The 22910-nt window shown below is 53.4% G+C and overlaps 1 long non-coding RNA gene across 1 annotated transcript in view; it reads right to left on the reverse strand.

The window, feature by feature from the left end:
- LOC311128940 overlaps positions 1–22910 on the reverse strand; it is a 36190-nt gene that overhangs the window by 3160 nt on the left and 10120 nt on the right. The window contains exon 2 of the long non-coding RNA XR_014613239.1: positions 16871–17045. This is a non-coding gene — a long non-coding RNA (uncharacterized lncRNA). The remainder of the gene's footprint in view (positions 1–16870; positions 17046–22910) is intronic.

Below are 22910 nucleotides of genomic sequence, written 5' to 3' on the forward strand. Positions count from 1 at the left end.
GGCTAGCCTACAGCACCTAACCCAGATGGAGAGAAAAAAATTAAAATTCTCTCATGAATTAGATTATAGGGTCCCCTAGGAAACACTGACCATAACTGTGGTTCCTGCCCTGTCATAATAACTCCTCCATAACATTCGTTGTCATGTCAAACACTTATTTATATTCTAACTATAAAATTAGAACAAACATTCTATTTCCATGATTCCAACATGTCACCCAAGAGTTTTGATCTAAATCTCAATTGCAACATTTGGTCTAGTTTTTTTGCCCAAAATAAGGCCTCGTTTTTTTGCCCATATCGTGCATCAGTACGTGGCATTGTGGAAATTCTCAGATGAGTGCAGGAAAGGCAGAAATTGATGGAAATGCAGGAAATTATTTTAGGTTGAAGTTGAATTGAACAGTATAAAACAAAATCAGAATGGAGAAAGACCAATTGAAATGACTTAGAATGTACAGTTGAAGTTGGAAGTTTACATACACTTAGGTTGGAGCCATTTAAACTCATTTTTCAACCACTCCACACATTTCTTGTTAACAAACTATAGTTTTGGCAAGTCGGTTAGGACATCTACTTTGTGCATGACAAGTCATTTTTCCAACAATTGTTTACAGACAGATTATTTCACTTATAATTCACTGTATCACAATTCCAGTGGGTCAGAAGTTTACATACACTAAGTTGACGGTGCCTTTAAACAGCTTGGAAAATTCCAGAAAAATATAATGGCTTTAAAAGCTTCTGAGGCTAATTGACATCATTTGAGTCAATTGGAGGTGTACCTGTGGATGCATTTCAAGGCCTACCTTCAAACTCCGTGTCTCTTTGCTTGACATCATGGGAAAATCAAAAGAAAATCAGCCAAGACCTCAACATTTTTTTATTGTATACCTCCACAAGTCTGGTTCATCCTTGGGAGCATTTTCCAAATGCCTGAAGGTACCACGTTCATCTGTACAAACAATAGTACGCAAGTATAAACACCATGGGAACACGCAGCGGTCATACCTCTCAGGAAGGAGACGCGTTCTGTCTCCTAGAGATGAACGTACTTTGGTGCGAAAAGTGCAAATCAATCCCAGAACAACAGCAAAAGGACCTTGTGAAGATGCTGGAGGAAACAGGTACAAAAGTATCTATATCCACAGTAAAACAAGTCCTATATCAACATAACATGAAAGGCCGCTCAGCAAGGAAGGAGCCACTGCTCCAAAACCGCCATAAAAAAGCCAGACTACGGTTTGCAACTGGACATGGGGACAAAGATTGTACTTTTTGGAGAAATGTCCTCTGGTCTGATTAAACAAAAATAGAACTGTTTGGCCATAATGACCATCGTTATGTTTGGAGGAAAAAGGGGGATGCTTGCAAGCTGAAGAACACCATCCCAACCATGAAGCACGGGGGTGGCAGCATCATGCTGTGGGGGTGCTTTGCTGCAGGAGGGACTGGTGCACTTCACAAAATAGATGGCATCATGAGGAAGGAAAATGATGTGGATATATTGAAGCAACATCAAGACATCAGTCAGGAAGTTAAAGCTTGGTCGCAAATGGGTCTTCCAAATGGACAATGACCCCAAGCATACTTCCAAAGTTGTGGCAAAATGGCTTAAGGACAACAAAGTCATGGTATTGGAGTGGCCATCACAAAGCACTGACCTCAATCCAATAGAACATTTGTGGGCAGAACTGAAAAAGCGTGTGCGAGCAAGGAGGCCTACAAACCTGACTCAGTTGCACCAGCTCTGTCAGGAGGAATGGGCCAAAATTCACCAAACGTATTGTGGGAAGCTTGTGGAAGGCTACCCGAAACGTTTGTCCCAAGATAAACAATTTAAAGGCAATGCTACCAAATACTAATTGAGTGTATGTAAACTTCTGACCCACTGAGAATGTGATGAAATAAATAAAAGCTGAAATAAATCATTCTCTCTACTATTATTCTGACATTTCACATTCTTAAAATAAAGTGGTGATCCTAACTGACCTAAGACTGGGAATTTTTACCTGGATTTAATGTCAGGAATTGTGAAAGACTGAGTTAAATGTATTTGGCTAAGGTGTATGTAAACTTCCGACTTCAACTGTATGTGTTGCCACTGTAGGGTAATGCACTACACAAAACAAATGTAGAACTTGTATTATTAAAAAACATAAAATACCATTACCATAATTTGCAAAGAAATTCATTAAAAATCCTACAATGTGATTTTCTGGATTTTTTTTCCTCAATTTGTCTGTCATAGTTGACGTGTACCTATGATGAAAATTACAGGCCTCTCATCTTTTTAAGTGGGAGAACTTGCGCAATTGGTGGCTGACTAAATACTTTTTTCCCCCTGTGTGTGTGTGTGTGTGTGTGTGTGTGTGTGTGTGATATATATATATATATATATACATACATACATATATACACACACATACACACACACACACACACACACACACACACACACACACACACAGATCATGTGACAGATCGAGACACTTAAATAAAGTCCACCTGTGTGCAATCTAACTAATTATGTGACTTCTGAAGGTAATTGGTTGCACCAGATCTTATTTAGGTGCTTCATAGCAAAGGGGGTGAATACATATGCACGCACCACTTTTCCGTTATTTATTTTTTTGAACAGGTTATTTTTTTTCATTCCACTTCACCAATTAGAAGTACTTTGTGTTATGTCCATTACATGAAATCCAAATAAAAATCAATTTAAATTACAGGTTGTAATGCAACAAAATAGGAAAAAACGCAAAAGGGGGATGAATACTTTTGCAAGGCACTGCATGTAAATGTAATATACGTTTTTTTATTTTTAATACAAAATGTCTACAAACCTGTTTTTGCTTTGTCATTATGGGGTATTGTGTGTAGATTGATGAGACACAAAACAATTGAATCAATTTTAAAATAAGGCTGTAACATAACAAAATGTGGAAAAAGTCAAGGGGTCTGAATACTTTTGCGAATGCACTGTACACATATACACAGATATACTAAACAAAAACATGTAAAGTGTTGGTCCCACGTTTCATGAGCGGAAATAAAAGTTCCCGGAAATATTACATATACACAAAAAGCTTCATTCTCTCAGATTTTGTGCACAAATTTGTTTACATCCCTGTAAGTGAGCATATCTAATTTGCCAAATAATCCAGCCACCTGATAGGTGTGGCATATCAAGAAACTGATTAAATATTATGGTCTTTAAACAGGTGCACCTTGTGCTGGGGACAATAAAAGGCTACTAAAATCTGCAGTTTTGTCACAACACAATGCCACAGATGTGTCAAGTTGAGGGAGCATGCAATTGGCATGCTGACTGCAGGAATGTCCAACAGAGCTTTTCTCCAGAGAATGTTATGTTAATTTCTCTACCATAAACCAAAGTCATTCTAGAGAATTTGGCAGTACGTCAAACCGGCCTCACAAACCGCAGACCACGTGTAACCACGCCAGCCCAGGACCTCCCCAGACCACGTGTAACCACGCCAGCCCAGGACCTCCCCAGACCACGTGTAACCACGCCAGCCCAGGACCTCCCCAGACCACGTGTAACCACGCCAGCCCAGGACCTCCCCAGACCACGTGTAACCACGCCAGCCCAGGACCTCCCCAGACCACGTGTAACCACGCCAGCCCAGGACCTCCCCAGACCACGTGTAACCACGCCAGCCCAGGACCTCCCCAGACCACGTGTAACCACGCCAGCCCAGGACCTCCCCAGACCACGTGTAACCACGCCAGCCCAGGACCTCCCCAGACCACGTGTAACCACGCCAGCCCAGGACCTCCCCAGACCACGTGTAACCACGCCAGCCCAGGACCTCCCCAGACCACGTGTAACCACGCCAGCCCAGGACCTCCCCAGACCACGTGTAACCACGCCAGCCCAGGACCTCCCCAGACCACGTGTAACCACGCCAGCCCAGGACCTCCCCAGACCACGTGTAACCACGCCAGCCCAGGACCTCCCCAGACCACGTGTAACCACGCCAGCCCAGGACCTCCCCAGACCACGTGTAACCACGCCAGCCCAGGACCTCCCCAGACCACGTGTAACCACGCCAGCCCAGGACCTCCCCAGACCACGTGTAACCACGCCAGCCCAGGACCTCCCCAGACCACGTGTAACCACGCCAGCCCAGGACCTCCCCAGACCACGTGTAACCACGCCAGCCCAGGACCTCCCCAGACCACGTGTAACCACGCCAGCCCAGGACCTCCCCAGACCACGTGTAACCACGCCAGCCCAGGACCTCCCCAGACCACGTGTAACCACGCCAGCCCAGGACCTCCCCAGACCACGTGTAACCACGCCAGCCCAGGACCTCCCCAGACCACGTGTAACCACGCCAGCCCAGGACCTCCCCAGACCACGTGTAACCACGCCAGCCCAGGACCTCCCCAGACCACGTGTAACCACGCCAGCCCAGGACCTCCCCAGACCACGTGTAACCACGCCAGCCCAGGACCTCCCCAGACCACGTGTAACCACGCCAGCCCAGGACCTCCCCAGACCACGTGTAACCACGCCAGCCCAGGACCTCCCCAGACCACGTGTAACCACGCCAGCCCAGGACCTCCCCAGACCACGTGTAACCACGCCAGCCCAGGACCTCCCCAGACCACGTGTAACCACGCCAGCCCAGGACCTCCCCAGACCACGTGTAACCACGCCAGCCCAGGACCTCCCCAGACCACGTGTAACCACGCCAGCCCAGGACCTCCCCAGACCACGTGTAACCACGCCAGCCCAGGACCTCCCCAGACCACGTGTAACCACGCCAGCCCAGGACCTCCCCAGACCACGTGTAACCACGCCAGCCCAGGACCTCCCCAGACCACGTGTAACCACGCCAGCCCAGGACCTCCCCAGACCACGTGTAACCACGCCAGCCCAGGACCTCCCCAGACCACGTGTAACCACGCCAGCCCAGGACCTCCCCAGACCACGTGTAACCACGCCAGCCCAGGACCTCCCCAGACCACGTGTAACCACGCCAGCCCAGGACCTCCCCAGACCACGTGTAACCACGCCAGCCCAGGACCTCCCCAGACCACGTGTAACCACGCCAGCCCAGGACCTCCACATCCGGATGGTCTGAGACCAGCCACCCGGGCAGCTGATGAAACCGAGGAGTATTTCTGTCTGTAATAAAGCCGTTTTGTGGGGAAAAACTCATTCTGATTGGCTGGGCCTGGCTCCCCAGTGGGTTGGCCTGGCTCCCAAGTGGGTGGGCATATGCCCTACCATGCCTGCACCCCTGCCCAGTCATTTGAAATCCATACATTAGGGCCGAAATAAATGTATTTAGAATTGACTGATTTCCTTTTATGAACTGTAACTTAGTATGCTAACTACTCTAGCTAACTAACTGGCTGAATAAGTTGACGACGGACTCGCTCAAGCTGTCGGGACTAACCCACAACGTTAGACACGGACACGAACGATCTGCTTGGCGTGTTGACACACTGGTGGTTTGTTGTGGCCGAGTATTGGTGCTAAACCGTGTTGTTGGAGTCCGGCATGCTAGCTGGCTGTGGCGTCTTATGACTAGGTGCCCTGGACGATTTTCACGGAAGAATACTGTACCTAGTTAGCTAGCTGAATAAACTAAGTTAGTCTATTCCTAGAAAACATCGAACCGCTGTAGTTTACAACAATTATAGTTTCTGAGGTGGAAGTTGGGAGAGTTATATTTGGGTGTTGTGGTGAGGGAGGCCCCGCTCTCTCCTTTCCCAGATGTTTAGTTCATTTCATTCCGATCTCCTTTACATTATTGTAGCCATCTTCTGCAGCCTGTCAACTATGCCTCTGTCTATCCCTGTTCTCTCCTCTCCGCACAGGCTATACAAACGCCTCACACCGCGTGGCTGCTGCCTCTCTAACCTGGTGGTCCCTGCACGCACCACCCACGTGGAGTTCCAGGTCTCAGGCAGCCTCTGGAACTGCCGTTCTGCTGCCAACAAGGCAGAGTTCATCTCAGCCTATGCTACCCTCCAGTCCCTCGACTTCTTGGCGCTGACGGAAACATGGATTACCACTGAAAACACTGCTAGTCCTACTGCTCTCTCCTCGTCTGACCATGTGTTCTCGCATACCCCGAGAGCATCTGGTCAGCGGGGTGGTGGCACAGGAATCCTCATCTCTCCCAAATGGACATTCTCTATTTTTCCCCTGACCCATCTGTCTATCTCCTCATTTGAATTCCATGCTGTCACAGTCACTAGCCCATTTAAGCTTAATATCCTTGTCATCTATCGCCCTCCAGGTTCCCTTGGAGAGTTCATCAATGAGCTTGACGCCTTGATAAGTTCCTTTCCTGAGGATGGGTCACCCCTCACAGTTCTGGGGGACTTCAACCTCCCTACGTCTACCTTTGACTCATTTCTCTCTGCCTCCTTCTTTCCAATCCTCTCCTCTTTTGACCTCACCCTCTCACCATCCCCCCTACTCACAAGGCAGGCAATACGCTTCACCTCATCTTTACTAGATGCTGTTGTTCTAATAATCTCACTGCAACTCCCCTCCATGTCTCCGACCACTACTTTGTATCCTTTTCGCTCTCGCTCTCCTCCAACACTACTCACTCTGCCCCTACTCAGATGGTAATGCGCCGTCGCAATCTTCGCTCTCTCCCGCTACTCTCTCCTCTTCCATCCTATCATCTCTTCCCTCTGCTCAATCCTTCTCCCTCCAATCTCCTGATTCTGCCTCCTCAACCCTCCTCTCCTCCCTTTCTGCATCCTTTGACTCTCTAGGTCCCCTATCCTCCCAGCCGGCTCGGTCCTCCCCTCCAGCTCCGTGGCTTGATGACTCATTGCGAGCTCACAGAACAGGGCTCCGGGCAGCCGAGCGGAAATGAAGGAAAACTAGACTCCCTGCGTACCTGGCATCTTTTCACTCCCTCCTCTCTACATTTTCTTCATCTGTTTCTGCTGCTAAAGCCACTTTCTACCACTCTAAATTCCAAGCATCTGCCTCTAACCCTAGGAAGCTCTTTGCCACCTTCTCCTCCCTGCTGAATCCTCCCCCCCCCCTCCTCCTCCTCCTCCTCCCTCTCTGTGGATGACTTCGTCAACCATTTTGAAAAGAAGGTTGACGACATCCGATCCTCGTTTGTTAAGTCAAATGACACTGCTGGTCCTGCTCACACTGCCCTACCCTATGCTTTGACTTCTTTCTCCCCTCTCTCTCCAGATAAAATCTTGCGACGGCCGGCCGCCCAACAACCTGCCCGCTTGACCCTATCCCCTCCTCTCTTCTCCAGACCATCTCTGGTGACCTTCTCCCTTACCTCACCTCGCTGATCAACTCATCCTTGACCGCTGGCTATGTCCCTTCCGTCTTCAAGAGAGCGAGAGTTGCACCCCTTGTCAAAAAACCAACACTCAATCCCTCTGATGTCAACAACTACAGACCAGTATCCCTTCTTTCTTTTCTCTCCAAAACTATTGAGCGTGCTGTCTTTAGCCAACTCTCTTGCTATCTCTCTCAGAATGACCTTCTTGATCCAAACCAGTCAGGTTTCAAGACTGGTCATTCAACTGAGACTGCTCTTCTCTGTGTCACGGAGGCTCTCCGCACTGCTAAAGCTAACTCTCTCTCCTCTGCTCTTGTCCTTCTAGACCTGTCTGCTGCCTTTGATACTGTGAACCATCAGATCCTCCTCTCCACCCTCTCCGAGCTGGGCATCTCCGGCGCGGCTCACTCTTGGATTGCGTCCTACCTGACCGGTCGCTCCTACCAAGTGGCGTGGCGAGAAGCTGTCTCCGCACCACGTGCTCTCACCACTGGTGTCCCCCAGGGCTCAGTTCTAGGCCCTCTCCTATTCTCGCTATACACCAAGTCACTTGGCTCTGTCATATCCTCACATGGCCTCTTCCATCATTGCTACGCAGACGACACACAACTAATCTTCTCCTTTCCCCCTTCTGATAACCAGGTGGCGAATCGCATCTCTGCATGTCTGGCAGACATATCAGTATGGATGACGGATCGCCACCTCAAGCTGAACCTTGGCAAGACGGAGCTGCTCTTCCTCCTGGGGAAGGACTGCCCGTTCCATGATCTCGCCATCACGGTTGACAACTCCGTTGTGTCCTCCTCCCAGAGTGCGAAGAGCCTTGGCGTGACCCTGGACAACACCCTGTCGTTCTCCGCTAACATCAAGGCGGTGACCCGATCCTGTAGGTTCATGCTCTACAACATTCGGAGAGTACGACCCTGCCTTACACAGGAAGCGGCACAGGTCCTAATCCAGGCACTTGTCATCTCCCGTCTGGATTACTGCAACTCGCTGTTGGCTGGGCTCCCTGCCTGTGCCATTAAACCCCTACAACTCATCCAGAATGCCGCAGCCCGTCTGGTGTTCAACCTTCCCAAGTTCTCACGTCACCCCGCTCCTCCGCACACTACACTGGCTTCCAGTTGAAGCTCGCATCTGCTACAAGACCATGGTGCTTGCCTACGGAGCTGCGAGGGGAACGGCACCTCAGTACCTTCAGGCTCTGAACAGTCCCTACACCCAAACGAGGGCATTGCGTTCATCCACCTCTGGCCTGCTGGCTCCCCTACCTCTGCTGAAGCACAGGTCCCGCTAGGATAAAGTAATCCTTCTAACCCCCCCCTTACCCCACCAAAAAAAAAAGTGTAAAAGTGGTTATCCCACTGGCTATAAGGTGAATGCACCAATTTGTAAGTTGCTCTGGATAAGAGCGTCTGCTAAATGACGTAAATGTAAAAATCGTTGAACTTGTTGCGTTTTAAAATTTTTGTTCAGTACATACACACACAAATGCGCACAGATATAACTACATTCCCCAGACCTCAAAGGTGGTCCCCTGAACTCTAATTTGAGTTGACATCCTAAATTGACTGCCTTCAATTTGAATTGACCCCAACCCTGCTAGAGGGCCCCTCGCCCCACTGCTCCTCATGTTTCTAATGGGCTGTGTGAGGGAGGCTATAGGCTGTACGGAGGTCAGAGGTGAGAAGCCTATGCCCCTTCTGACCCCCATCATAACACAGAACAGTAGTACGGGGGCCCAGTCCCCCAGCACTGATGTAGCCACGGGGCCCCGCACCCCCCCCATCCTAACAGCACGGGGGCCCCAGCCCCCCCCCCCCATCCTAACACAGAACAGTAGTACGGGGCCCCGCCCCCACACCCCATCCTAACAGCACGGGGCCCCAGCCCCCCCATCCTAACACAGAACAGTAGTACGGGGGCCCAGTCCCACCCCATCCTAACAGCACGGGGCCCCAGCCCCCCCCTCCTAACAGCACGGGGCCCCAGCCCCCCATCCTAACACAGAACAGCAGTACGGGGCCCCGCCCCCCCCCATCCTAACAGCACGGGGCCCCAGCCCCCCCATCCTAACAGCACGGGGCCCCAGCCCCCCCATCCTAACACAGAACAGTAGTACGGGGGCCCAGTCCACCCCATCCTAACAGCACGGGGCCCCAGCCCCCCCATCCTAACAGCACGGGGCCCCAGCCCCCCATCCTAACACAGAACAGCAGTACGGGGCCCCGCCCCCCCCCCCATCCTAACAGCACGGGGCCCCAGCCCCCCCATCCTAACACAGAACAGTAGTACGGGGGCCCAGTCCCCCCCCCCATCCTAACAGCACGGGGGCCCAGTCCCCCCCATCCTAACAGCACGGGGCCCCAGCCCCCCCATCCTAACACAGAACAGTAGTACGGGGGCCCAGTCCCCCCCCCCCCCCCCCCCATCCTAACAGCACGGGGGCCCAGTCCCCCCCATCCTAATAGCACGGGGGCCCAGTACCCCCCATCCTAACAGCACGGGGGCCCCTGTTCCCCATCCTAACACAGAACAGTAGTACGGGGGCCCAGTCCCCCCCATCCTAACAGCACGGGGGCCCCTGTTCCCCATCCTAACACAGAACAGTAGTACGGGGGCCCAGTCCCCCAACACTGATGTAGCCACGGGGCCCCGCCCCCCCCCCATCCTAACAGCACGGGGGCCCCAGACCCCCCATCCTAACAGTACGGGGGCCCAGTCCCCCCACCCCATCCTAACAGTACAGGGGCCCAGTCCCCCAAAACTGATGTAGCCACGGGGCCCCGCCCCCCCCATCCTAACAGCACGGGGGCCCCAGCCCCCCCCCCCCCCATCCTAACAGCACGGGGCCCCAGCCCCCCCACCCCATCCTAACAGTACGGGGGCCCAGTCCCCCCCCATCCTAACACAGAACAGTAGTACGGGGGCCCAGTCCCCCCCATCCTAACAGTACGGGGGCCCAGTCCCCCAACACTGATGTAGCCACGGGGCCCCGCCCCCCCCATCCTAACAGCACGGGGCCCCGCCCCCCCATCCTAACAGCACGGGGCCCCAGCCCCCCCATCCTAACACAGAACAGTAGTACGGTGGCCCAGTCCCCCCCCATCCTAACAGCACGGGGCCCCAGCCCCCCCCTCCTAACAGCACGGGGCCCCAGCCCCCCATCCTAACACAGAACAGCAGTACGGGGCCCCGCCCCCCCCCATCCTAACAGCACGGGGCCCCAGCCCCCCCATCCTAACAGCACGGGGCCCCAGCCCCCCCATCCTAACACAGAACAGTAGTACGGGGGCCCAGTCCCCCCCATCCTAACAGCACGGGGCCCCAGCCCCCCCATCCTAACAGCACGGGGCCCCAGCCCCCCATCCTAACACAGAACAGCAGTACGGGGCCCCGCCCCCCCCCCATCCTAACAGCACGGGGCCCCAGCCCCCCCATCCTAACACAGAACAGTAGTACGGGGGCCCAGTCCCCCCCCCATCCTAACAGCACGGGGGCCCAGTCCCCCCCATCCTAACAGCACGGGGCCCCAGCCCCCCCATCCTAACACAGAACAGTAGTACGGGGGCCCAGTCCCCCCCCCCCCCCCCCATCCTAACAGCACGGGGGCCCAGTCCCCCCCATCCTAATAGCACGGGGGCCCAGTACCCCCCATCCTAACAGCACGGGGGCCCCTGTTCCCCATCCTAACACAGAACAGTAGTACGGGGGCCCAGTCCCCCCCATCCTAACAGCACGGGGGCCCCTGTTCCCCATCCTAACACAGAACAGTAGTACGGGGGCCCAGTCCCCCCCATCCTAACAGCACGGGGGCCCCTGTTCCCCATCCTAACACAGAACAGTAGTACGGGGGCCCAGTCCCCCAACACTGATGTAGCCACGGGGCCCCGCCCCCCCCCCATCCTAACAGCACGGGGGCCCCAGACCCCCCATCCTAACAGTACGGGGGCCCAGTCCCCCCACCCCATCCTAACAGTACAGGGGCCCAGTCCCCCAAAACTGATGTAGCCACGGGGCCCCGCCCCCCCCATCCTAACAGCACGGGGGCCCCAGCCCCCCCCCCCCCCCCATCCTAACAGCACGGGGCCCCAGCCCCCCCACCCCATCCTAACATTTCGGGGCCCAATCCCCCCCCATCCTAACACAGAACAGTAGTACGGGGGCCCAGTCCCCCCCATCCTAACAGTACGGGGGCCCAGTCCCCCAACACTGATGTAGCCACGGGGCCCCGCCCCCCCCATCCTAACAGCACGGGGCCCCGCCCCCCCATCCTAACAGTACGGGGCCCCGCCCCCCCATCCTAACAGTACGGGGCCCCAGCCCCCCCCATCCTAACAGTACGGGGGCCCCAGCCCCCCCACCCCATCCTAACAGTACGGGGGCCCCAGCCCCCCCACCCCATCCTAACAGTACGGGGGCCCCAGCCCCCCCAACCCATCCTAACAGTACAGGGGCCCCAGCCCCCCCACCCCATCCTAACAGCACGGGGCCCCACCCCCCCATCCTAACAGTACGGGGCCCCAGCCCCCCCACCCCATCCTAACAGCACGGGGCCCCAGCCCCCCCATCCTAACACAGAACAGTAGTACGGGGGCCCAGTCCCCCCCCCATCCTAACAGCACGGTGGCCCAGTCCCCACCATCCTAATAGCACGGGGGCCCAGTACCCCCCATCCTAACAGCACGGGGGCCCCTGTTCCCCATCCTAACACAGAACAGTAGTACGGGGGCCCAGTCCCCCCCATCCTAACAGCACGGGGGCCCCTGTTCCCCATCCTAACACAGAACAGTAGTACGGGTGCCCAGTCCCCCAACACTGATGTAGCCACGGGGCCCCGCCCCCCCCCATCCTAACAGCACGGGGGCCCCAGACCCCCCATCCTAACAGTACGGGGGCCCAGTCCCCCCACCCCATCCTAACAGTACAGGGGCCCAGTCCCCCAAAACTGATGTAGCCACGGGGCCCCGCCCCCCCCATCCTAACAGCACGGGGGCCCCAGCCCCCCCCCCCAATCCTAACAGCACGGGGCCCCAGCCCCCCCACCCCATCCTAACAGTACGGGGCCCCAGCCCCCCCATCCTAACAGCACGGGGCCCCAGCCCCCCCACCCCATCCTAACAGCACGGGGCCCCAGCCCCCCCACCCCATCCTAACAGCACGGGGCCCCAGCCCCCCCACCCCATCCTAACAGTACGGGGCCCCAGCCCCCCCATCCTAACAGCACGGGGCCCCAGCCCCCCCACCCCATCCTAACAGCACGGGGCCCCAGCCCCCCCACCCCATCCTAACAGCACGGGGCCCCAGCCCCCCCACCCCATCCTAACAGTACGGGGCCCCAGCCCCCCCATCCTAACAGCACGGGGCCCCAGCCCCCCCATCCTAACAGCACGGGGCCCCAGCCCCATCCTAACAGTACGGGGCCCCAGCCCCCCCATCCTAACAGCACGGGGCCCCAGCCCCCCCACCCCATCCTAACAGCACGGGGCCCCAGCCCCCCCACCCCATCCTAACAGCACGGGGCCCCAGCCCCGCCACCCAATTCTAACAGTACGGGGCCCCAGCCCCCCCATCCTAACAGCACGGGGCCCCAGCCCCCCCATCCTAACAGCACGGGGCCCCAGCCCCCCCACCCCACCAGTACGGGCCCCAGCCCCCCCACCCCATCCTAACAGCACGGGGCCCCCCCCCCATCCTAACAGCACGGGGCCCCAGCCCCCCATCCTAACACAGAACAGCAGTACGGGGCCCCGCCCCCCCCCATCCTAACAGCACGGGGCCCCAGCCCCCCCATCCTAACAGCACGGGGCCCCAGCCCCCCCATCCTAACACAGAACAGTAGTACGGGGGCCCAGTCCCCCCCCATCCTAACAGCACGGGGCCCCAGCCCCCCCATCCTAACAGCACGGGGCCCCAGCCCCCCATCCTAACACAGAACAGCAGTACGGGGCCCCGCCCCCCCCCCCATCCTAACAGCACGGGGCCCCAGCCCCCCCATCCTAACACAGAACAGTAGTACGGGGGCCCAGTCCCCCCCCCATCCTAACAGCACGGGGGCCCAGTCCCCCCCATCCTAACAGCACGGGGCCCCAGCCCCCCCATCCTAACACAGAACAGTAGTACGGGGGCCCAGTCCCCCCCCCCCCCCCCATCCTAACAGCACGGGGGCCCAGTCCCCCCCATCCTAATAGCACGGGGGCCCAGTACCCCCCATCCTAACAGCACGGGGGCCCCTGTTCCCCATCCTAACACAGAACAGTAGTACGGGGGCCCAGTCCCCCCCATCCTAACAGCACGGGGGCCCCTGTTCCCCATCCTAACACAGAACAGTAGTACGGGGGCAAAGTCCCCCAACACTGATGTAGCCACGGGGCCCCGCCCCCCCCCCATCCTAACAGCACGGGGGCCCCAGACCCCCCATCCTAACAGTACGGGGGCCCAGTCCCCCCACCCCATCCTAACAGTACAGGGGCCCAGTCCCCCAAAACTGATGTAGCCACGGGGCCCCGCCCCCCCCATCCTAACAGCACGGGGGCCCCAGCCCCCCCCCCCCCCCATCCTAACAGCACGGGGCCCCAGCCCCCCCACCCCATCCTAACAGTACGGGGGCCCAGTCCCCCCCATCCTAACAGTACGGGGCCCCAGCCCCCCCACCCCATCCTAACAGCACGGGGCCCCAGCCCCCCCATCCTAACAGCACGGGGCCCCGCCCCCCCATCCTAACAGTACGGGGCCCCGCCCCCCCATCCTAACAGTACGGGGCCCCAGCCCCCCCCCCCCCCATCCTAACAGCACGGGGCCCCAGCCCCCCCACCCCATCCTAACAGTACGGGGGCCCAGTCCCCCAACACTGATGTAGCCACGGGGCCCCGCCCCTCCCATCCTAACAGCACGGGGCCCCGCCCCCCCATCCTAACAGTACGGGGCCCCAGCCCCCCCCATCCTAACAGTACGGGGGCCCCAGCCCCCCCACCCCATCCTAACAGCACGGGGCCCCAGCCCCCCCATCCTAACACAGAACAGTAGTACGGGGGCCCAGTCCCCCCCCCCCCCCCCCCATCCTAACAGCACGGGGGCCCAGTCCCCCCCCATCCTAATAGCACGGGGGCCCAGTACCCCCCATCCTAACAGCACGGGGGCCCCTGTTCCCCATCCTAACACAGAACAGTAGTACGGGGGCCCAGTCCCCCCCATCCTAACAGCACGGGGGCCCCTGTTCCCCATCCTAACACAGAACAGTAGTACGGGGGCCCAGTCCCCCAACACTGATGTAGCCACGGGGCCCCGCCCCCCCCCCATCCTAACAGCACGGGGGCCCCAGACCCCCCATCCTAACAGTACGGGGGCCCAGTCCCCCCACCCCATCCTAACAGTACAGGGGCCCAGTCCCCCAAAACTGATGTAGCCACGGGGCCCCGCCCCCCCCATCCTAACAGCACGGGGCCCCAGCCCCCCCACCCCATCCTAACAGTACGGGGGCCCAGTCCCCCCCATCCTAACACAGAACAGTAGTACGGGGCCCCAGCCCCCCCACCCCATCCTAACAGCACGGGGCCCCAGCCCCCCCACCCCATCCTAACAGCACGGGGCCCCAGCCCCCCCACCCCATCCTAACAGCACGGGGCCCCAGCCCCCCCATCCTAACAGCACGGGGCCCCAGCCCCCCCATCCTAACAGCACGGGGCCCCAGCCCCCCCACCCCATCCTAACAGCACGGGGCCCCAGCCCCCCCACCCCATCCTAACAGTACGGGGCCCCAGCCCCCCCATCCTAACAGCACGGGGCCCCAGCCCCCCCATCCTAACAGCACGGGGCCCCAGCCCCCCCACCCCATCCTAACAGTACGGGGCCCCAGCCCCCCCATCCTAACAGCACGGGGCCCCAGCCCCCCCACCCCATCCTAACAGCACGGGGCCCCAGCCCCCCCACCCCATCCTAACAGCACGGGGCCCCAGCCCCCCCATCCTAACAGCACGGGGCCCCAGCCCCCCCACCCCATCCTAACAGTACGGGGCCCCAGCCCCCCCATCCTAACAGCACGGGGCCCCAGCCCCCCCACCCCATCCTAACAGCACGGGGCCCCAGCCCCCCCACCCCATCCTAACAGCACGGGGCCCCAGCCCCCCCACCCCATCCTAACAGCACGGGGCCCCAGCCCCCCCATCCTAACAGCACGGGGCCCCAGCCCCCCCATCCTAACAGCACGGGGCCCCAGCCCCCCCACCCCATCCTAACAGTACGGGGCCCCAGCCCCCCCATCCTAACAGCACGGGGCCCCAGCCCCCCCCCCCCCATCCTAACAGCACGGGGCCCCAGCCCCCCCCACCCCATCCTAACAGCACGGGGCCCCAGCCCCCCCCACCCCATCCTAACAGCACGGGGCCCCAGCCCCCCCACCCCATCCTAACAGTACGGGGGCCCCAGCCCCATCCTAACAGCACGGGGCCCCAGCCCCCCCACCCCATCCTAACAGCACGGGGCCCCATCCTAACAGCACGGGGCCCCATCCTAACAGCACGGGGCCCCAGCCCCCCCATCCTAACAGCACGGGGCCCCATCCTAACAGCACGGGGCCCCAGCCCCCCCATCCTAACAGCACGGGGCCCCATCCTAACAGCACGGGGCCCCAGCCCCCCCCCCCCATCCTAACAGCACGGGCCCCCCACCCCATCCTAACAGTACGGGGCCCCAGCCCCCCCATCCTAACAGCACGGGGCCCCATCCTAACAGCACGGGGCCCCATCCTAACAGCACGGGGCCCCAGCCCCCCCACCCCATCCTAACAGCACGGGGCCCCAGCCCCCCCACCCCATCCTAACAGCACGGGGCCCCAGCCCCCCCACCCCATCCTAACAGCACGGGGCCCCAGCCCAGACAAACAGGGGAAGTTCACTTAGAGGCTTGTGGAACCAGCAACACTGATGGAGCCAAATGTCTCATCCAATCACCTTAGAGTTTAGAGCCATATAGAGCTAAAGTAAAGTTAGTACCCTGTGTGGGGTTCCTAGTAGTACTTAGTGTCCTGCTCAAGTTATTGCTTATAGCAATTAGGGATTAGAAGAATGTACAGGCCACTCAGGCGCTCGGTTGATCTCTCACTCGTGACTGACGTCAAAGTAGAGATCTGGGATAAAGACAGAGTTAGAGAGGAATGTTTTGCTCTGTGGCTGAGGAAGGACACATTTAGCAAAACTTTAAGAAACTGAACATCGGAGTGATTAGTCTTTAATATCAGGGTTACCACAGATAACATGATCTGCTCCACCATAATCTCCATGCCCATATTCCATCTCCATTCTTTACTACAATCATGCTTCACAGAATCAGTCGGTGTCTTGAACATTTCCACACCCAACTCCACCTTCCAAATCACGACAACACAACTGACTGCTACACTTGGTTCAGGACACGAGAGAGAGAGACAGAGAGAGCAAAGTCTGCTGGGAGATAAAGTAGGTCACCGTAGCGCCTCAGTGAGTCACTATGATTGAGGGTTGCTTACATCACGTGTACAGAGAGAGAAGTTCTACAAAAAAAATAACAACATCTTACCTGAACACTTGCTCAGCGTCTGTCTGGGCTAAACCTCCATGTTGGCTCTGGTCCACAGAGGGAGCCCTGGCTCATGGTCCTAGCTGGCTTCCTCAAGGAAGTCACCACCCAGCAGCGATCGGCTTAGTCTTCCTTAGCCCCAACTGCTCTCCCAGGACTGAACGTCAACCACCACCTAGACAGAGAGGAAAGGGTTTGGTTATAAGCTGGTAAACCAGTGTATTGTACTATACAGGTCTAATCTGGCAGAGAGAGACACAGACAGAGGTGACAGTGACGGTGTTAAACTGGGTGTACACCACACGATTTTGACCCCGATTTAGCTGTCCCAGACAAGTTTGAGATCGGAGACCAAGTCCACGTCGTTGCCTCCTCAGGGCGCGCGGCAATCACCGACGGTCGTTTAATGTGAGCGGGTCAGAGACGCAATCTGAGGGCTACCGATCCCGTCTTTGAGCCGTCCCAGATGTCCTGATATTTTCAAACGTTTGATTTTAAAAAAAACCAGCACAAAATCTTCAATGCTCTTGTAGTGAGTGAGACGTGCAACGACAAGTTTTGGGAACGCTGATCAGCAATAGCCAATGAGAGCTCGCCAGAGAAGAAGCCAGTGAGATGATGTTTCACATCACCCAGAATGTGTAGACTCTCGAGTAGGAGTATTTACTACTAGTATGCGTTTGTACTTGCCTTTAAGCAAATAAAAAAAGTGTCAAAATCGTTACAGCTCTGAGGTTCACAAGCAATTCAAAATGTTGGCTAGATATTTAAATTCTGTATGGCAAGCGTGAATGTCTGACTGAAAACGTTTGAGGCTGTTTTGAGCCACAGCTCGTTCTAGATACGTTAAATCGAATCACCACATTGTTTTTGGCGAGACAGCGTGGTGTGGAGAATCCTCACCACCAAGTGAAGAGTGTTGCAGTGAGTGTCCTCCCGTCCACGTCGGTTAGTGTGCGCACCACTACGTTGGCAAGACAACAAACTACATGAAAACACGTTGTTTAATGTGAGGCTCAGCCATGTTAGGATTTTCAAAGTCATGTCCTCAGGGAGCCCCATCTGACAGGCTGTGTTTTCCATTAGCGGCGGCTAAATCAGCCGGTAAGACTCATTTTTCAGCCGGCGACTTTTCCCCCACTTCATATTAAGTAGGCTACTTTTCATTTATTTTTATTTTTTTAAAGTTTCAATTCGCTAGTCCATTGAGCCATCTCCCGCTAGAATGAACGATATGCATCTTCTAGCGAATTGGAGGGAGAGAGCATGATGCTCGTGAATTTGCACGTCCCGTATAAATGTCACACGTAACAATGGCGCATAGTATACCATAGCGATGGGGCGGAGTCGCATAGTAGGCTATTTACTGTGCTTTGATTGACAATATAAAAAAAATTATATACATATATATAATGTATGCACTCACTAACTGTAAGTCGCTCTGGATAAGAGCGTCTGCTAAATGACTAAAATGTCAATGTAAACTTTGTGGTCCTCTGTAGCTCAGCTGGTAGAGCACGGCGCTTGTAACGCCAAGGTAGTGGGTTCGATCCCCGGGACCACCCATACACAAAAAAAAAAAATGTATGCACGCATGACTGTAAGTCGCTTTGGATAAAAGCGTCTGCTAAATGGCATATTATTATTATTATTATTATTATTATTATTATAAACTGAACTGCAAGGTGTCAAACAAACTCAATATAGTCAATCTCCTATATCCCCTTTGCCATTAATAAATCATGCAACGTAGTTAAATGTAAATGTTGTTATATGTCCATGGTATCGCATCAGGACAAATAAACCAAAGGGTTTCCTTGGTTTCCTTGCCTAGATGTCACTAGACAGTGAGTGACTCGTCTCATCAGTCAGTGTAGCCTCCCGAATCACAGCATTCATTTGGCTCCCTGTTTTGCGTAGGCTACTGGTATGCCTAGATTATTTTGGCGATTATCTGCAGATAAATTATTAAAACATTCAATGAAAATGGTGAATCATCACTGCAGGAACAACAGGCAGTGGAGAACCTCATTCTTGTCCAAATATGATAATTTGGGCTCTCACGGAATCTAGGCATTTAAACGGAATTCAATAATATTTAAAAACTGTATTGGAATCACCTAAATGTATTGTAAATGTATTAATTTGCCCAAGTTTATATCACAAGACATGAACAGAATGCATCAGTGATTTGTATTTCCAGCAACGTTTCCCACTTTGTGTAGCCATTAGCGACGATGCTAATGAAAACAGTCTTCTGGTTGTCCCAAAAACCATCTCAACTAAATGTTAACTACAAAGTAACCTATGCTTAACTGGAAGAACCATATGGTAAATATTTTCATCAATCCAGTGGGTATTTGTTTTGCAAACAGCCTCTTGCCAACTACGCCCAAAATCCACTTAGTCATTATTATTGTTCTGGAACATTCATTTATTTTATTTCCTGTGGTTCATATATTGTATTTTTCGAGATAATGTGGGCAGGGGGCTAGTTAAATCATTTCTGTTTTAAATCAAATACATAATTTGAAAAACAAACCTTGTGTCAGTTCATATCATTGCAGTAAAAACTGTAAATAAGACTGATCAAGAGAAGGCAGGCAGGGTTCGATACTGTGACCAAAACAGTCGCACTTGCGACCATTTCAATTAGCAGCGCGACACACATTTAATTGATCGCAAGGGTGCCAGTGAAGAACAAAATGTACCTGGTCACATTAGTTTTAGGCTCACAAGTTGGTCTTTTTTTATCATTATGATTTATTCAAACAGTAATGTGCAACTGACCAAAAATAGACCAACTTTCTGGAGAGGCAGCAACGGAACGGGAACACCCCGGTCTGTGTAGTGCCTATAAGTCTACCACTGTGTAGCCGTGAGCGATGCTAATCATAGCTTAACAGTCTTCGGAAGGCAATTAAAAAAAGGTAACTACAAAGTAGCCTATGCCTACCTGGCAGAATCATTATTTGCATTAATCCAGTGGCCATTTGTTTTGAAAACTCCATCACAAGTCCGCTACAGACACAGGCGGCGTGCCCATAAGCTAAGCTTCACCTAAAGTAAATTGCCAAAATTATAGAGCCTAAATTAGCCTACTCCTGTCTATACACAAATAAAATCAAAATCATTCAAAATAGGCTGCTACACAAGAAAGCATGATTTGGCCACAGAGGATCATCAGATTCTTAAAATAAAATAAGATGTGGATTGTTGAAAAAAAATTGCATTGCCTACAGTCGGAAGGGCCCGCAATTTGGACAGCGCATGCGGCAAATACCAGAGGATTGTGGCGTTGTGACGGTCAGTGAAAAGCAGAGGCCCAGCCAGGCATTTTGCATTATTTCATCTTAGTTTGGAAACGAAATAGCTATTGCTGTAAAGAAAGATAATGAAAATAATAATCTGTCTTTTATAGTCATCAAAATTCTCAAATTAAAACAGCCCATTTTATTGGCACCAGCGAAGAGCATCGGCCACTTGTATATTTTTGGACAATAAATGTCCTCCTCCAGGTTAGATGGATGTCATATGGTAGGCTATTTGGGTCTCCCCTTCTCCGAGCATGGCGCTTGCAACGCCAGGGTTGTGTGTTCGTTTCCCACGGGGGGGGGGGGGGGGGGGCAGTATGAAAATGTATGCACTCACTAACTGTAAGTCGCTCTGGATAAGAGCGTCCGCTAAATGACTAAAATGTAAACGTCGTAGGCCTATTATATGGATCAGAAAACGTTTTTATTGATCTGTTTGTCAGTGTCAGCACAGTAGGCTACCCTTAGTTTGTTGTATTAAAAAAAATATTCTGCTAATGTCTCCAGTCATAAAGTAGAACTGCATGAAATCTGTTTATAAAAAGGCCAAGAAACGTATCTGATGTAGCCTATAGCCCACTCTATGCCACTACACGCTCAGCCATGCATTGAAAGTGTTTTTGCTTACAGTGATTGAGATATATTAGCCTAAATTCTGACTATGGACCTTGGAAATAGGATGTGGTTTAATCATTGTTGTGGACTTAGAATATCCAATGCTGTTTTTCCTATAATTCGTTTTTTTTAAAGCGCGATTTTGAGAGTGAAAACCTTAAAAAAAAAAAAAAAAAAATGGGGGTTGTATAAAGTATAGTTTTTCCTAATTCTGCCCTCTAGAGGATTTAGAAGAAAATAACACATGGCACTTTCAAATCTGCAATAAAATACATATTGCACCTTTCTTAGCCATTACAGAAAATCTATCCAAATCAAAATGTAAGAACACAAGGGCATGCTAATAAAAAAAAAAAAAGATGGCTAGTCATTATTAGCCTGGTTCTGTACAGAATGCAGGTACATTATGGGACACAGGCCAGGTCATTATACACGTTTTTGAAACTTTTATTTTTTATAAAATGGTGCAACCAAATCACATGCTAGTGCCACCAGTGGAAACAGTTAGTGTAGAACCCTGACAGGTTAAAATGTTAAAAAATAAGGTGTAATGTTCTTTAACTTAGAAAATAGTTATGCTCATATAGGCCTGGACGATATCCAAAACAACAACAAATTAAAAAAAAAAGGTAAAGTCCTGTCCTTCTACATACAATACCACAACTAAATGTTTCCAATCTGGGAGGTAAATTTGATAAAATATTCAATAATGTCGCTGTGTATTTCAGACGGAATCAAGGCATTTAAATGTAGGCCACCAAAATGACTTTTTTTTTTGTATTTGGCTGGCTACTCCATGTAGTTGTGGAAAACACTGCAAAACGTACAAAAACCTGAATGGCTAACATACATGTGGCCATTATGAAAATGTGGTGCCTGACATTTGAGAAATGTACCGAACCCATATGCATTGGGTGCGTAACCTGATTAGGGCGTCCACGCACGGTGCTCAGAACGACAGAAATCACATCTAGATTATAGTAATACATCTTTACAGATGATGGAAGTCGAGGATGCAATGACCTGTGCCCTTACCACACAATTTGAAGATGTTAGAACTGTTTCAAGTTTGGGGGGGGGGGGGGGGGAAGCTCATTTTTCACCAGAAAAACAGACCTTTATAATAAAGCATTCCATGCATCGTCGCATTTGCGGACGTATGTAATATTCATAATGTGATGAGTAGATTGGATAGTCAAAATGTTGGCTAATAACATAACTCAAAATCCCTTTTAGCAAAATAAAAATAAAAAGACTGTTCAATGAATGGCTGAGAGTGTGTAAACGGGTGTCAAACCCATTCCACGGAGGGCTGCAGGGTTTCGCGCCTCCCTTGTACTTGATTGATGAAGGCAACTAATTAATAAGGAACTCCCCACACCTGGTTGTCTAGGGTTTAATTGAAAGGAAAATCCCAAAACCTACGAGAAGGGGTGACAAATAGAATATGACGTCCATCTAAACTGGAGGAGGAAATTACTGTCCAAATATACACACACACACTTAAGTGGCCGTGACCAAACAATGATAAAGAGTGAATCAGCAGCAGTGCGCTCTCACCGGGGATATGGCCGATGCTCATTGCTGGTGCCAATAAGATATGCCTACTGTTGTTCACTCAATTAAGTTCAGAATTTTGATAACTAAAAGACAGTTTTTCCACTGTCTTTCACTGCCATATGAACATACACACAGATACAGAGCATTTGGAAAGTATTCAGACCCCTTCCCTTTTTCCACATTTTGTAACGTTACAGCCTTTCCCCCCCCTCATCAAATCTACACACAATACCCCATAATGACAAAGCGAAAACGGGTTGTTAATTTTCGCACAAAAAATAAATTAAATACCTTATTTACGTAAGTATTTCAGACCTTTTGCTATGAGACTTGAAATTGGGGCCTCCCAACTGGCGCAGTGGTCTAAGGCACTAGAGATCCTGGTTCGAGTCCAGGCTCTGTTGACCGGGAGACCCATGGGGCGGCGCACAATTTCCCCAGCATCGTCCGGGATAGGACAGGGTTTGGCCGGCCAGGATGTCCTTGTCCCATCACCCTCTAGCGACTCCTGTGGTGGGCCGGGCGCATGCAAGCTGACACGGTCGCCAGGT

The sequence above is a fragment of the Coregonus lavaretus genome (genome assembly GCF_964263955.1).
Source record: "Coregonus lavaretus genome assembly, chromosome: 5".
In the NCBI taxonomy this organism is placed as follows: domain Eukaryota; kingdom Metazoa; phylum Chordata; class Actinopteri; order Salmoniformes; family Salmonidae; genus Coregonus; species Coregonus lavaretus.